This window comes from Solanum verrucosum, unplaced genomic scaffold, assembly GCF_900185275.1.
Source record: "Solanum verrucosum unplaced genomic scaffold, falcon-dt-bn FXZP01000093.1, whole genome shotgun sequence".
NCBI lineage: Eukaryota > Viridiplantae > Streptophyta > Magnoliopsida > Solanales > Solanaceae > Solanum > Solanum verrucosum.
Genome location: NW_026020065.1, coordinates 722,501 through 736,853, shown reverse-complemented (window position 1 = coordinate 736,853; position 14,353 = coordinate 722,501). Strand labels below are relative to the sequence as shown.

The window sequence follows — 14,353 nt, the reverse complement described above, 5'->3', positions numbered from 1 at the left end:
AAATGGACGTGATGACACTCATCTTATCCCACCAATACAAGTCAGCCTAAAATCCAACAATTCGATGAAAAAAATGCAAAAAGTAAACTATCAATAACATAAGAGCGAAAAACTTAGTCATTCTCAAAATATCCACAAAACTTGATTGTCACGTGTACAAGCCACTAATTTATAATAACTAAGTTTGAAAGATAAATACAAGTCTCAAATATTGTTGTTTCTCGAATACAACAGTAACATAAATAAGGAACAAGAGGGTCCGCTGGGATGACAAACTACTACCTCTCAAGTCTCCTTGATAAGTCTCAGAAGAAGATGGACAAAAGAAATCACATTGAACCGGGCTCGGAACCTACATAGGTGCAGAAGCGAGAAGTGAGTACCAAACAACACAGTACTCAACAATCAATCCACCAAATGCAAGGTAAAGCCAGATTAGAATACGAGTACTCCTCTCATGCCAATCGAACCACCATAACTACAACCTGCATAAAAATTAGTCCAACCTAATCGTTTATAATATACAGTTCACAAGACTCAATGATCACAACCCAAGAGTTACAGTTCATCAATCACAAGTATCAAGTTCATCAGTCACATCACAGTAACCAAGTTCATCAATCACAAGTATCAAGTTCATCTATCACAAGTATCAAATCAGGATCTATAAACACTCAAGACTCATATATCTGCCGAAAAGAACCTCGTCCTCAATATCACTTGTCGGAACAGACCTCGACATCAATACTATCTATCAAAATAGACCTTGGTATCAATATCGCTTACCATAACAGACTTCGGTATCAATAATATCACAATACATTTTATCTAAGTGTCTCATAACCAATAAAAATAGGGATATTCACAAAATAATGAGCATACGACAATTTCAAGTAATTCACATTCACAACAAAACTATCACAATATTTCTCAAATCACTGATTAAAAAATCAACACTTAAGGCAATACACAATACAAAATGCATCATTATTAACATGTTGCCTTTTCCTTTAATCACCTTCTTATCGCTAAGGTTATTCAATATGAGCAATTTAACCCATCACCTCATTCTCATTACTTCCCAGCACATTCAATGAAGAGAATACAAGATTTTACAAGTTTTAACAAGGTTTTAGAGATTCACTTGCCTTAAATCGATTAAAAATCACTTTGAGATTTGAGTTTTTCCCTTCCGAATGATTTCCAAATCAACACAATCTAGTCAAACAAGTATTCACAATGAAATTTCTAAATCAACAATACTTATATCAAGCAATTAGAAAATGAGGTCAAATCGACTCAAAAATCTTATTCCAAAAATGAGGTTTAAATTTGGAAATCATTACTTAAATACGTTACCCAAAATATTTAGAACTCATTGGTGAAAATCATTTTGAAAATGGAGTTGAAATCAACTCACAATCATTAATTTATCAAAGCTCTTGAGTTCTTAAAGAATCCCCAATATTATCATCCAAAAATCTTATTTTAATCACTTAAAAATCATTCTTAACAATGGGTAATATAAAATTTAGTGTCAAAATCGTTATCAAAATATTTTATCTTGAAAGTACCCTTGAAATCGTTTCAACCGAGTCCTCATAACTCAAAAATGTATAATGGGGAGAAACTCCGAAATTTCAGACCAAAAATCCTCTTAGGTATCCTTTCGCGAACTCAGGGTCTCGTATGCGATCATCACGACCCTTGATTCGCAAAAGCGAACCCCAAAAAAGTGGCCCCTCTCACTTTCGCGAGCCAGTCGACCCTCGCGAAAGCAAAAGATACCAGTAAACTTAGATAATACAAATATTTTCGAAAAGACCCTCGAAATTCATTCGAAACCTCATACACACAAACTAAATATGATATGCGAACTCGACATTTCGAACTCAATAGAACCATCGAAACATGAATTTGAGGTCTCTTTGATCCGATTCATGTGTATGTCACAAGAAACTAACATAATGCATAAGAAGGCCAAACTAAGCTCGGGACCTCTGAAAATTTAACAAAGACCTCCCTTAGGCCTAAAATCATCTCCCAAATTCAACGAAACTGTCGAAAATCTAATTCGAGCATCCGTACCCTGAATGTTGATCAAAGTCAACCCAAAGACTAAATATTTCAATAATTTCCAACTTAGGACTTCAATTCCACGAAAAGATTCTGAATCTAAATCCGGCCACTCTCTTAGCTTAGACGAAATTCCACAATCCAAGACTGATGGAATTGACGAAATTTTATTCTGAGATTTGAAACTCCAAAAGACATTGAAAACCATTTTTTAACAATTTTAATCTTTCAAAACGCTGAAGTTTCCACAATTCACAACTTTTACTCAAAACTAGTCCATTTCACAAACCAATTGAAAATGACTCGGGACAACAATCGGGAGGGATAAATGGTAATTTTAAAAAAAAATTAAAAATGACCTTTCAGGTCATTACAAATTACATTCTGTTCCAGGAGTTTTGCCAATTAAAAAATTCCTGAATTTTTCATTTTCTCGGAGATATTTCTTCGTTGTCCGATACTTAGGTTGTGACTTTTCTAATAAGTTGTGATTTTTTTCAAAGGGTTGTGATTTTTCGATGAGTTGTAACTTTTCCAAAGAGTTGTTCCTTTTCCAAAGAGTTGTTCCTTTTCCAAAGAGTTGTGACTTTTTCAATAAGTTATGACTTTTCAAAAGAGTTGTGACTTCTCGGAAAGGTTATGATTTTTTAGATAACACACAAAAAAACACTTGTTCATACTACCTTTTGTTAACTATAAATAGAGGGGTTTCCTCTCATTTTTCAACCACAATTTTTTTTAATCTTCTACTCTTCTTCTTCTGTTTGAATTTTAAAAATTTCGTGTTATTAATTGTTGTTGAGTGAGTTTGAAGTTTAGCGGAATATGAGGTACCACTATTCTGATAAAGTAAATTGTTCTATCCTAAGAGTTATATTCCTTAACCTCGAGTACTTGAGGAAAATAATTTTGATGATATAATAATTATTTTTTAGCTTAGTATATACATTAGTATGTAATGTTTCAATCTATGAGTTAACATGATGTAGTCTAAATTCTTTTCTTTTTTTGTTAACAATTCCTCTTGTGATGTTGATATATGCTTCTAAATATCTTTTTCTAAAGTTATTAAACTTTTCAAGAGTTAGAGAATTGTCACGATTTGTTTTTTTGATGCTCAAGACAAAAGAATGACTTTATTTATCAATACTACTTATGCGATTTAGATTGTCATGAAATTTGCTTCAAAACAGTTATTACTATATAACATTGTCCTTTAATTTGTTTGACTGATTTACTATATCTTAATATTTAAGTATTTTCGATGAAGAAAAGTTTATATGACTCGTAATAACGTCAATTGAAGTTTGTATTAGTTTAATTTTTATTGTAGTCTAAATTCATTTTTTTTGTTAACAATTTCTCTTGTGATGTAGATATACACTTCTGAATATTTTTTTCCAAAATTATTGAACTTCTCAAGAGTTTTAGAATTGTCACAATTGATTTTTTATTGATGCTCAAGACAAAAGAATGAATTTATTTATCAATGATACTTATGTGATTTAGATTGTCATGAAGTTTGCTTCAAAATAGTTATTACTATATAAACATTTCCCTTTTGTTTTACTGATTTATTATTTCTTAATATTTCAGTATTTTCAATGAAGAAAAGTTCATATGACTTGTAATAACACCAGTGGAAGTTTGTATTTGTTTAATTTTTATTGTAGTCTAAATTCATTTGTTTTTGTTCACAATTTTTCTTCTTATTTAGATATATGTTTCTGAATATCTTTTTCCAAAAAGATTAAACTTCTCAAGAGTTAGAGAATTATCCTGATTTGTATTTTTTTTGTTCTTAAGATAAAAGAGTGACTTTATTTATCAATGCTACTTATGTAATTTAGATTGCCAGGAAGATTACTTAAAAATCATTATTACTATGTAAACATTGCTCTTTTGTTTTACTAATTTACCATTTCTTAATATATATCAGTATTTTCGACAAAGAAAAGTTCATATGACTTCTAATAACGTCAGTTGAAGTCTGTATTATTTATTTTTTATTATTTATTTAATAGCTAATTTTTATGAGATATATATTTTCATTAATGCATATATATATATATATATATATATATATATATTTTCATTAATGTGTGTGTGTGTGAACTATATCTTGGACGAATCATGCTTCGTTGAATAAATTGAAAATTCTTTACAAATATATGAACTATATCTTTGTTGGGTGTAAGATAAACATGTGATTATATATATGATTTCACAGATAGAATATATTCTTTAATTAATTTTTAGTTCTTTCGGTTAAAAAAAAAGGAAATCTTTCTCAGTTAACTATGGACAATCAGATATATGTCTTTGATTTATGTACACAGACAATCAAGAAGTCAAATATGAGAGCCAACAAAAAAAAGTCATCTATTATGTCACAACCTATAAAAATAAATACTAATATACGAAAATAGTTCTAAAAAAAATGTAGTTGTTCTCCACATGTTCATATGACATCTAAACAGATTAAGTAGAATACACGTGCAAAGCACATCTGGTTAGATAACAAGAAAAATACACAACAAATATCATTTATAAGGTAATATTAGTGAGATACGACTAATTACATGATTGAACTTCATCAAATTGAAATAAATATATACATTATTTCATTTAACTAATAAATTCTTTCATTGACCATTGTCATAGATTCGTGTTAATAAAACATATATATGACTATCCACATTGAACATTCACAAAAGATTATATATATATATATATATATATATATATATATATATATATATTAAAAGCATGAAGATCCTTAAAAATGTTGTTTGAACTTTTTGCCTCATTAAAAGATTTTGTTTTAGATAAAATCGTCTTTTCACCATTTCCTTCAATTATTATATCATTATTTTAAATTTTTAATGATATTAAGTATTGACTATAATAAACATGATAAAAATTGAATGGAAAAGATTTTCTTGTTATGATTAAATTTCTATACCGAGAATCAAATTAGTAAAAAAAAAACTCCAATATAATTGAAGAGAAAAGTTGGAAAAACGTGCCAAAGAAAAAAGGCTTCTCAAATTATTTTATTACTTATTATATAAGTATGGTACTTGGACTTGAAGACTACAACGTGTATGCTACTTTTTCTTTTTTGGTCAGAACGTGTATGCTACTAATAATTGAAATAATATCTTTTCTTTGTATAGATTAATGATTCTTTTTTTTACCAAAGATTTATTTATTGTTTACCGAAACTGATTTAGAATAACAATGGTTTGGACATGTAGTTTCGGTATTTTAAATTGTATTTTTTCTTTAAAACATGAAAATTTCATAATTTCTGAAAATCATCAAAAAAATTCTAATTTTTTTTGGGTTTTCCACTTGGTGACCCGTATCTACATTGGAGTCCGACTAAATTCGGATTCGTGCCGGGAAGTCCAACATTGGGGGGTAAACGCTCACTAACAAAGGCAACTCCGTACCCAAGGGGGCTCGAACCCGAGACCTCTTGGTTAAAGATGAATGAGTATTTATCACTCCACCACAACCCTTGTTGGACTCTAATTTTTATACAATCTTACCAAATAAGTATCAGAATATCCTAAGGTGCCGCATTAATAACTCACATATCTTCATTCTCCTGTTATAAATAAATTCTTGCGACTATATATTGTTATAAACTTTCAAATACACATAATTTTACAAAAAATCATCAATCCAAAAAAAATTAATAATAGTATTAACTAATTATATTCTTTAATATAATCATTCCATATGTTACGAATAACCTATTCATGTTGGGCATTAGTCTTTTTTGCAAAATTTTACTATGATGAATTTATTTTATTTTATTTTTTGATGAATTTTTTTTTCACAAAATATAAACTTATAAATCAAATTTTATATTTAAAATATTACAATCACAATTTGAAAGTTAAAATCCCATCTTTTCTAATAATTGAAATTTGAAATTAAAATTTGAACAAATTTTATAAACAAACATTAATTTTAAATCAAAATATCATATTAGCATCCCAAATTCCAGATATGACCAAACGACTAGTAACGTTGAGTCCTATATACATGTTAGTTGTCATCATATTCTCTCCATATATGCCACATTCTCTCCATATAAGTATATTTTAAATAATAAAATATCACTATTAATTTTTTCATCAACATCACTACTAAAATATTGTTTTGACTGTAAAGAAAATTGACATGTGGCATTGTGTTCGTACAAAAATAGGAATAGTTGAACCAAAAAAGAAGTTACCGACATTGGAGTCTGACTAAGTAAGTATTTGGTCATGCGATATTATATCATGATATAAAATTGTGAGATAGAATCAATATTTGGACATGCAATTTCATGTTAATTCTGTCTCATGATTTTATTTCATGAGATGGAATCTCATATTCTCCAAAAATCATAATTCGGGAATTCCATATTATGATTTGGGATTTTTTAAAGGAAAAATTACAGAAATCCCACCTTTTAGTTTACTTATTGCCATTATCCCCTATAAGTTTTACAAATCTCAATAATTCCTCATTTTCGCGCATCAGATTAGTGTATCTCACGCATCAGATTAGTGTATCTCGCACATCAGATTAGTGTATCATGTATAAAATGTACATCAGATTAGTGTATCATGTATAAAATGTAATGTATCTTACTTAACGATTAATGTATCTCGCGCATCAGATTAATGTATCAACGCTTATATTATTGTATCCATTTGAGAGATTTCTGTAATTATAAACTTTCAAGGGATAAATTGTAATTTTACCTTAAAAATATGTGATTTTTGTAATTTACCCTTTTTTAAATACAAAAATTGATCCACAAGTTTATATTTTGTTAAAACAACCCCACATTTATATCTACTAATTAACCATTTATTTCATATGTAAATAAAATTATTAATCACATCATTACTTTTTATAATGTATTATTCTCACCAACATAAAATTTATTATTACTTTAAATTTGGTGAATATAAATGATAAAGTAGGAATTGATATAGTGAATATAAATAAGAACGAAGGGAGTAATACTTTTTTGGTTTTTCATAATAAAAAAAAACTTCTCTTTCGGCTACATATGAAAATGTTTAAAGCAATTTAATATGAAAAAGGACAAATATGATGTATGTTTGATATTCTCTACTTCCAATATGTTTGATTTTAGCATGAAATTAATGCATTGAAAATGTGTAATTGCACACAAGTGAAATAAGACATGAACCATTATGATATTGACACACAAGTGAAAATTGTCATAGCTTGTGTAGTGTTACATAATTATTTGCGAGAATACCAAAAGAGTGATGAAATATTTATGGTCTATAAGCATGAAAATATAGTTGTGAATGATATTGGCCAACAAATGGTTCAAAGTAACAATGTTGGTTTGTCTTCTCGGTCATATGATCGAGAAATGAAAGTTCAACATGAGAAGATTGTTCGTACTATGTGGGAGAATTATATTAAAACTAGTACACTACAATTTATGTTCAATTTTTTTAATTGAATTAAAGTTAGATGAAATAGTTACTTAAGTGGAGAACAAATAACTTTGTAATAATTTACTATGTGATTTTATAATTTTTTGTTTATTTAGTAAGATTGAATAAACAATAGGGCTATTTTAATAATTTTACAACTTATGAGATTCTTATGTTTATGAGAAAATATACAACACAAAAATTTCATATCGCATGTCCAAACAAACTTCAACTCCATCTCATGATTTCATATTATGATATCACATCATGATTCCATATCGCATGGCCAAACAGGCCCTAAATTTAGATTTACGCAAAAAAAATTCACATTGAAAGATAGAACACTCCCTAACAATAACGATTCTGTACCTAGAGAAACTCGAACCCGCAATCTATAACAACTTATTAATGTTGAAAAGGAGAATACGAAGTTGTCGTTGTTAGAAGGTTTTAGATCCTATTGAATAGTAAATTTGTTAAAGGAAAATGAGTCAAATAAACTGTATTGAACTTTTAGAAAATGTACATTTATGTCATTCGTATAAGTTTGATTCATTTATGTCATTTTCATTTGAAAAAAAGACTCATTCATGTCATTATTTGTTAACTGAAATGACATAAATGAGCTAAGTTTTTAAAAGATGACATATATGACTCTTTTCTCAAAGTTCAATGTCATATTTGAGATTTTTCCCTACTAAAAAATAATTTAATTAATGATATGGTCGAATCATAATTGACCACGTTTAAGAAATGGTTTCGGCAAAATCGAACTGTAACAAATAAATGTTCTCAAATGAAAATAACATAGATGAACCAAACTTTTAATTGATGACATTGATAAATGTTTTTTTAAAGTTCAATGACATATTTAAGCATTTTTCCTTATTTAAATAATCACTTGAGTTAATGAATTTATTTATTAATAAAGTACTTTTTTATTTTATAGCAATATTAAATTAAGTTTTCTATTCTTTTATTTCCTGAAAGATCATATACGCCAGAAACATAAAGTCACTGGAAAAAAGAAATCACTTTTAATATGTAATGTTTTTTTGTTATAACTGTGCAACAAAGATATTGTAAGAATCAAGGTATAAACAAAGAAATAAGATTTATTGTCCTTAAACAATTTAATAGTAAAATGCGTAATTAATTATCCCATTAAATTAGTCATTAGTGACTTTGCTTCCATGACTAATATTCAGTATCGAATATCATATCCTTATCGATCTGCAAGATCATGAGGTAGCCAGAATATTTTTTGAAAATATTATAAAAACACCTCATGGTGTCGTTATATTATTTTTTTTATTTACAAAAACAGTTCACACGAATTTGTTATTTTACTTATAATTTTTTTTAATTATTAAAGGTGACTTATATATAGACATAAAAGGCATATAACAACTATATGTCTATTTATAAGCTCTACCGGCAAAACAGAAAATAATAATTCGTAACAATTCACAAGACAATTAACAACACGCATACACATAGAAACTGGTTTGATTTCCGTTCGAGTTTTCGTATGACGCTCGTGCTTCTTCTTTGATTAATTTCATTACACAGGTTCTTATTCGATTCTTATCTATTTATTCTTTATAATTTATTGTGAATCAAATTATGAACAATTTATTCCTATGATTTCTTATATTATTTAGTATGCAAAGTTGATTAATTATGTAAACTTCTTTTTTTTATTATATAAGTTATGTTTCTAAAATATTATCGATTTATTTCTATGTTTAATTTATTTATTAACATAAGAATGTATTCATAAAATAAAACAAAAACAAGATAATTGATTATATATCTATGAAAAAAAATAATGAATGAAAAAAAGAAGAAGAATAAGAACGGAAAGTACGATAGAAAAGGGGGTTAGAAAAGTTAGTAAAAAAGGGGTATCATTTTATGGGGAAATTGTATAAAATAGCAAATTATTAATTCAAATTAAATGTTATAATCATCGTTTGATTTAATTGTAACCTGTAGCAAACTGTTGCCATTTCGCCTCTCCCTGAATTTCTCGCTTGCCACTCTCGTTTCTCGCTAGGCAGTCTATCATCGCCTCTCTCACTTTATACAAACACAAATGTATAAAATGCATTTGTGTTTGTATAAAGCGAGAGAAAATTGTATATATATATATATATATATATATATATATATCTTTTTGTTCCCCTCTCCCAAATCTCGCTCGCCACTCTCACTCGCCTCTCTCACTTTATACAAACACAAATGTATAAAATGCATTTGTGTTTGTATAAAGCGAGAGAAAATTGTATATATATATATATATATATATATATACATACATATCTTTTTGTTCCCCTCTCTCCCCTCTCCCAGATCTCGCTCGCCACTCTCACTCGCCTCTCTCACTTTATACAAACACAAATGTATAAATTGTTTTTTTGTTTGTATAAAGCGAGAGAAAATTGTATATCCAAATACAAATACATATATTTTCGTCCTATACACTTATGATTATACAAATACAGATCTTCCCCTACCCAGTTTTCTTTTATCTTTCTCTCTTTCTCGCTTTATACAAACACATATTATACAATTGATTCTTTTGTATATGTATCCTGAAACCGATTATAGAATTGCTTCTTTTGTATATGTATAGCGAAATATACATATTAATAGTGATAGCAAATATAAAGTTTGCTATGTAGCGCAATTATGCAAACTATAGCTATAACATACAAATATGATTTTTATGTTTGGTATATGTGAAAGTGGTTTTTTTTAATTTCATAGAAAGTTTAGTTTCTTACTTATTATTTCCTTGTTATTAAAATTAAAAGTGAAATTTAAAGTCTCTTTTATTATTACTCAGTATTCATTTATGGTTAGCTGTATATGATTTTATTAATATCATGTTAGCATGTAATTAGTCGTTGCTATAATTCCTTATCTACTTTATTTGATATGTATTTAAATCGTTAAGTTTTTAAGTTTTTGCTTGGTTATTAAATATTTGACTGCTAAATTATGTTTTTAGTGAGTCATAACGATTAATTTTTAACAAAAAAATAATTTTGTAATGCTTCAACATTTACCAGAATGTTTGGGATCTTAAACAATTTTGACAACTTAATTTTAGTTAATTGAATTGTTAGGAGCATGATTCGGCCGATATAATAATAGGTAAATATTACGCAAATTTTAAACTTGATATACAAACAAATGAATAATTAGTGACAAGCTTGGAGCGTTACTACTGGTACACCACACATTAATAAAGTAAGACAGTTTTAAAATATGTTCAAAATAAATTAAAGAATACGGATTAAACAATATTTTTAGCTCATAGACCTAAGATGTTCAAAAATTAAGTTAAGTCAAATATAAAAGCGACCGTGCTAGAATCATGAGACTCAAGTGGTGCCTAATACCATTACCTCGATTAACAAAGTTTTTTACCCAATTTTTAGTTTGTAGACCAATAATTAATAGAGTCAAAATTTCTTTTTGAATAGAAATTTAAATAAGGTGACTTGAAATACCAAAACTAAGGGTGTCAAATGAGCGGATTGGATTGAAAACGGGGATAGTAGAATGAGTTGAAATAGAAATTGGATTGGATCTTGACGTGCCCAATCATACTTTGGGCTCAAATGGATTGGACTCAAATGAGCTAAAAATCAGGTTGGGTCATCACCCACTCAATTTGACCCGTTTAATCTAATTTTAACATATTGTTATTTAACTTTTATAACCACAATTTGAATTTCAACTCAAGATAATTTTATTAAAGAAGTTATAAATTGATAGATAAATCCTCAAAGGTATAAAATAGATAATAATTCATGCCTTCAACATAGGAAGATACAAAACATCAATGCAATTAAAGAGTCTTAAAATTAATTGAAATTGGAGATTAAATTGGACTCAAGTGAGGATTCTCTTGAAATGAGTTAAGACTTGAATGAGTTAAGACTAAACCCAATTCAAATTATCTTGAGCTAACTCTTAAAATTCTAGGCAAGTTAAGCGGGTTACCTATAGTTAGGCTCATTTCTAACACCCCTAACCAAAACGCAATTTCATATGGTTACTCTATATATAAATAATTTATTTTCAAAAACGTCACTTTAATTGACAAAATCTTCTTTTTAAATCCTGTAAGTAGAGTAAAATATAGGGATGTGGCAAAGTTGAAAAGGTTCTTTCGCCATAGCATAATCTACAAAATCATCATCACCACCTACAAATTAAGGCATCATTCCTACTTAACCAAAAACACTCCTATTATATACGAATTAAACGCTACGTTAAGTAATAATTCACATCTTTTAATATTATTGGGTTTTAAATTTAATGCTTATAAATATATTTCAACTTATAACTTTATATCACCAATTAGGGGGTAAAAAATGAGTTCAACTATAGCTAACTTGTCTAACACTCCTAGAATTTAAGGGTTGAACTTAAGATAATTTGAATTGAATTCAATCTCAACTCATTCAAACTTTAACCCATTTTAAGAGAATTCTTGATTGAGCCCAATTTAATCTCTAATTTCAATCCGTTTTAAGACTATTTATTTGCATTGATGTAAATGTATGTTCATATATTGAAATTATGAATTACTATCTATTTTATATCTTTTAGGATCTATCTATCAATTTGTAATTTTTTTTTAAAAAACTTTCTTCCGTTGAAATTCAAACTGTAGATATAAAACTAAATAACAATATATTAAAATTATTGAAAGTAAACGGGTCAGGACCCAACCCGTTTTAAGCTCATTTGAGTCCAAAGTAAACTTGGGTGGGTCAAGAATCAATCCAATTTCTATTTCAACCCATTATAATATCTCCAAATTTCAACTCAATCCGCTCATTTGACGCCTCTATCACCAGTGTAACTTGCATGTAAATTCTTTGTGTTTTCATTATTTTAGGAACTGAATTGAAACCTTATTTTATTTTGGCATAATATATAAATATGACTCTTAACTTGATTTGTTGGCAACTATGACCTTTAACTTTGGTTCAACACAAGTAGACATCTAAACTTGTAAAAATGAACAAATAGACGCATTCATCTTACATGACAATTTTATGTCATTCATGGCGACCTATGTGTATTATGCCACATAGGAAATGTGTGTCTACTTGTTCAATTTTATACAAATTTAAATGTCTATTTATGCACACACAAAGTTGAAAAACATAGATGCTAGTTTTTTTTTTTTTTACCACTAGACAGTGTCTAGCGGTCTTTTATTAAACATAAAAAATATCATTAGGGACAAGTACAAGCAAGGGGGGCTAGGCCTTACCTTACTAATCCTAATGAAGTACCTAACTTCTGCTACCTAATTATAAGCATGAAGAAAATAAGAGCTAGAGAGAACTAAGTATTTTCTTATCATCACAGAGTTTGTAATACACTCCATGACGATATTACAAATGAGGATGCTTAAATAATGTAAAAATATGTCAATCAAGAAGAAAGTTGAGTTACCAGCCTCAAACTTTCTATTATAAAAGCATGAATTAAAAAATATTGATTGTCCATCAAACGTAACTTGAAGTATTTTTCTCTTGTCTTCTTCTTCAAACATATTCAACAACACTTGATGATTCATACCTTCTTTATAGATTTATTGGATCTAGTTGAACCTATTGATACTATCAAATGGTTTTGTTTTGCTTGTCGCATCGGTAGGTGCCTTGGAACAAACTCCTCAGTCATTTTACCGTCCCAACTATGTTGCCTTTCATGTGTCTTCTTTTTTATTTTGTTGCTTCTACTTCTTTGTTGCCTAGGTGATATATCCCCTTCCCTAGCAATTCTATCAAATCAAATGTCCAGCATATTGTCTTCCTCATCTTCATCAACAGAATCCTCACCTAAATCCACTTCATCTTCATCAAGAGAATCCTCACCCAAATCAATTGTATTTGACACTAAGGCCCTTGACTCATTCTTCTTTGCAAGCACACATTTAGGCACAAATACGAGAGCTTCTGGACTTAATTTGCTATTTAAACCAGGTGGTGAGACTTGTTTTCTTGGATCAAATTGTTGTCATTCTTTGTTAACCTTACTTGCTTTCCAGTAGTCTTCAATAAAACATCAAAGTTATTCGAACATAATAGGTCTCTTGAGGCATTACTAATAACTTGCCTCTTCTCACTGTCATGAAAATTTTCAGTTGGACCATTTTCACTACATGGAGAATTATTTTGAGTAGTAGGGGAAATGATCCGACTACTAGTTGATTTTTTGTGTGCAACCAGTGTCCAGTTTTTAGTTGGATTCTTGTTTGCAGCTTGCAAAACATACTGCCCAGAATTTTTAGCATATTCAACATCAGATGTATCCATTAGTTTTTGTCCTGAATCCATTAATTTTTTCCCTGAATCAACTCATAGCGCATCAACCCCAACTCTTGGTGTTCCCCCTGCATTTTTAGTTGCATTAGACATCAAATTCAGCCCAACTTCTTTTGATTGCACCTCATTAGTAGCAACCTGTTGGTTATTGCAATCACTTTTATTTTCGGTAATTGTTTGAACACCAAATATTACTTGTATCAACATCCATTGAGTCTACACGATTTTGCTTGAAAGTGGAAGCAAACAATTGTCTATCTAAAGAAGTAGCTTTACTTTGATCGACATCTACAGTCTTTCGTTTTTCATTTAATATTTCTCTCGCATCACCTTGATACTTTTCACTATCAGCACCTTTTAAAGCAACTTCAATGGTATCATCAATTTGTTTGTTATTTTGATTGAAAAGGGTGGCGTATGTGGTGGTTT

General features: G+C 28.8%; 2 protein-coding genes and 1 pseudogene across 5 annotated transcripts in view; 2 read left to right on the top strand and 1 right to left on the bottom strand.

Annotated features, from left to right (window-relative positions):
* LOC125823765 (small ubiquitin-related modifier 1-like) overlaps nucleotides 1-14,353 on the top strand; it is a 498,077-nt gene that overhangs the window by 184,031 nt on the left and 299,693 nt on the right. The gene's annotated exons all lie outside the window — the stretch shown is intronic.
* The window catches only part of LOC125823722 (uncharacterized), a 65,681-nt gene that overhangs the window by 25,477 nt on the left and 25,851 nt on the right, over nucleotides 1-14,353 (top strand). The window lies entirely within an intron of this gene.
* The window catches only part of LOC125823706 (uncharacterized), a 2,722-nt pseudogene continuing 61 nt past the window's right edge, over nucleotides 11,693-14,353 (bottom strand).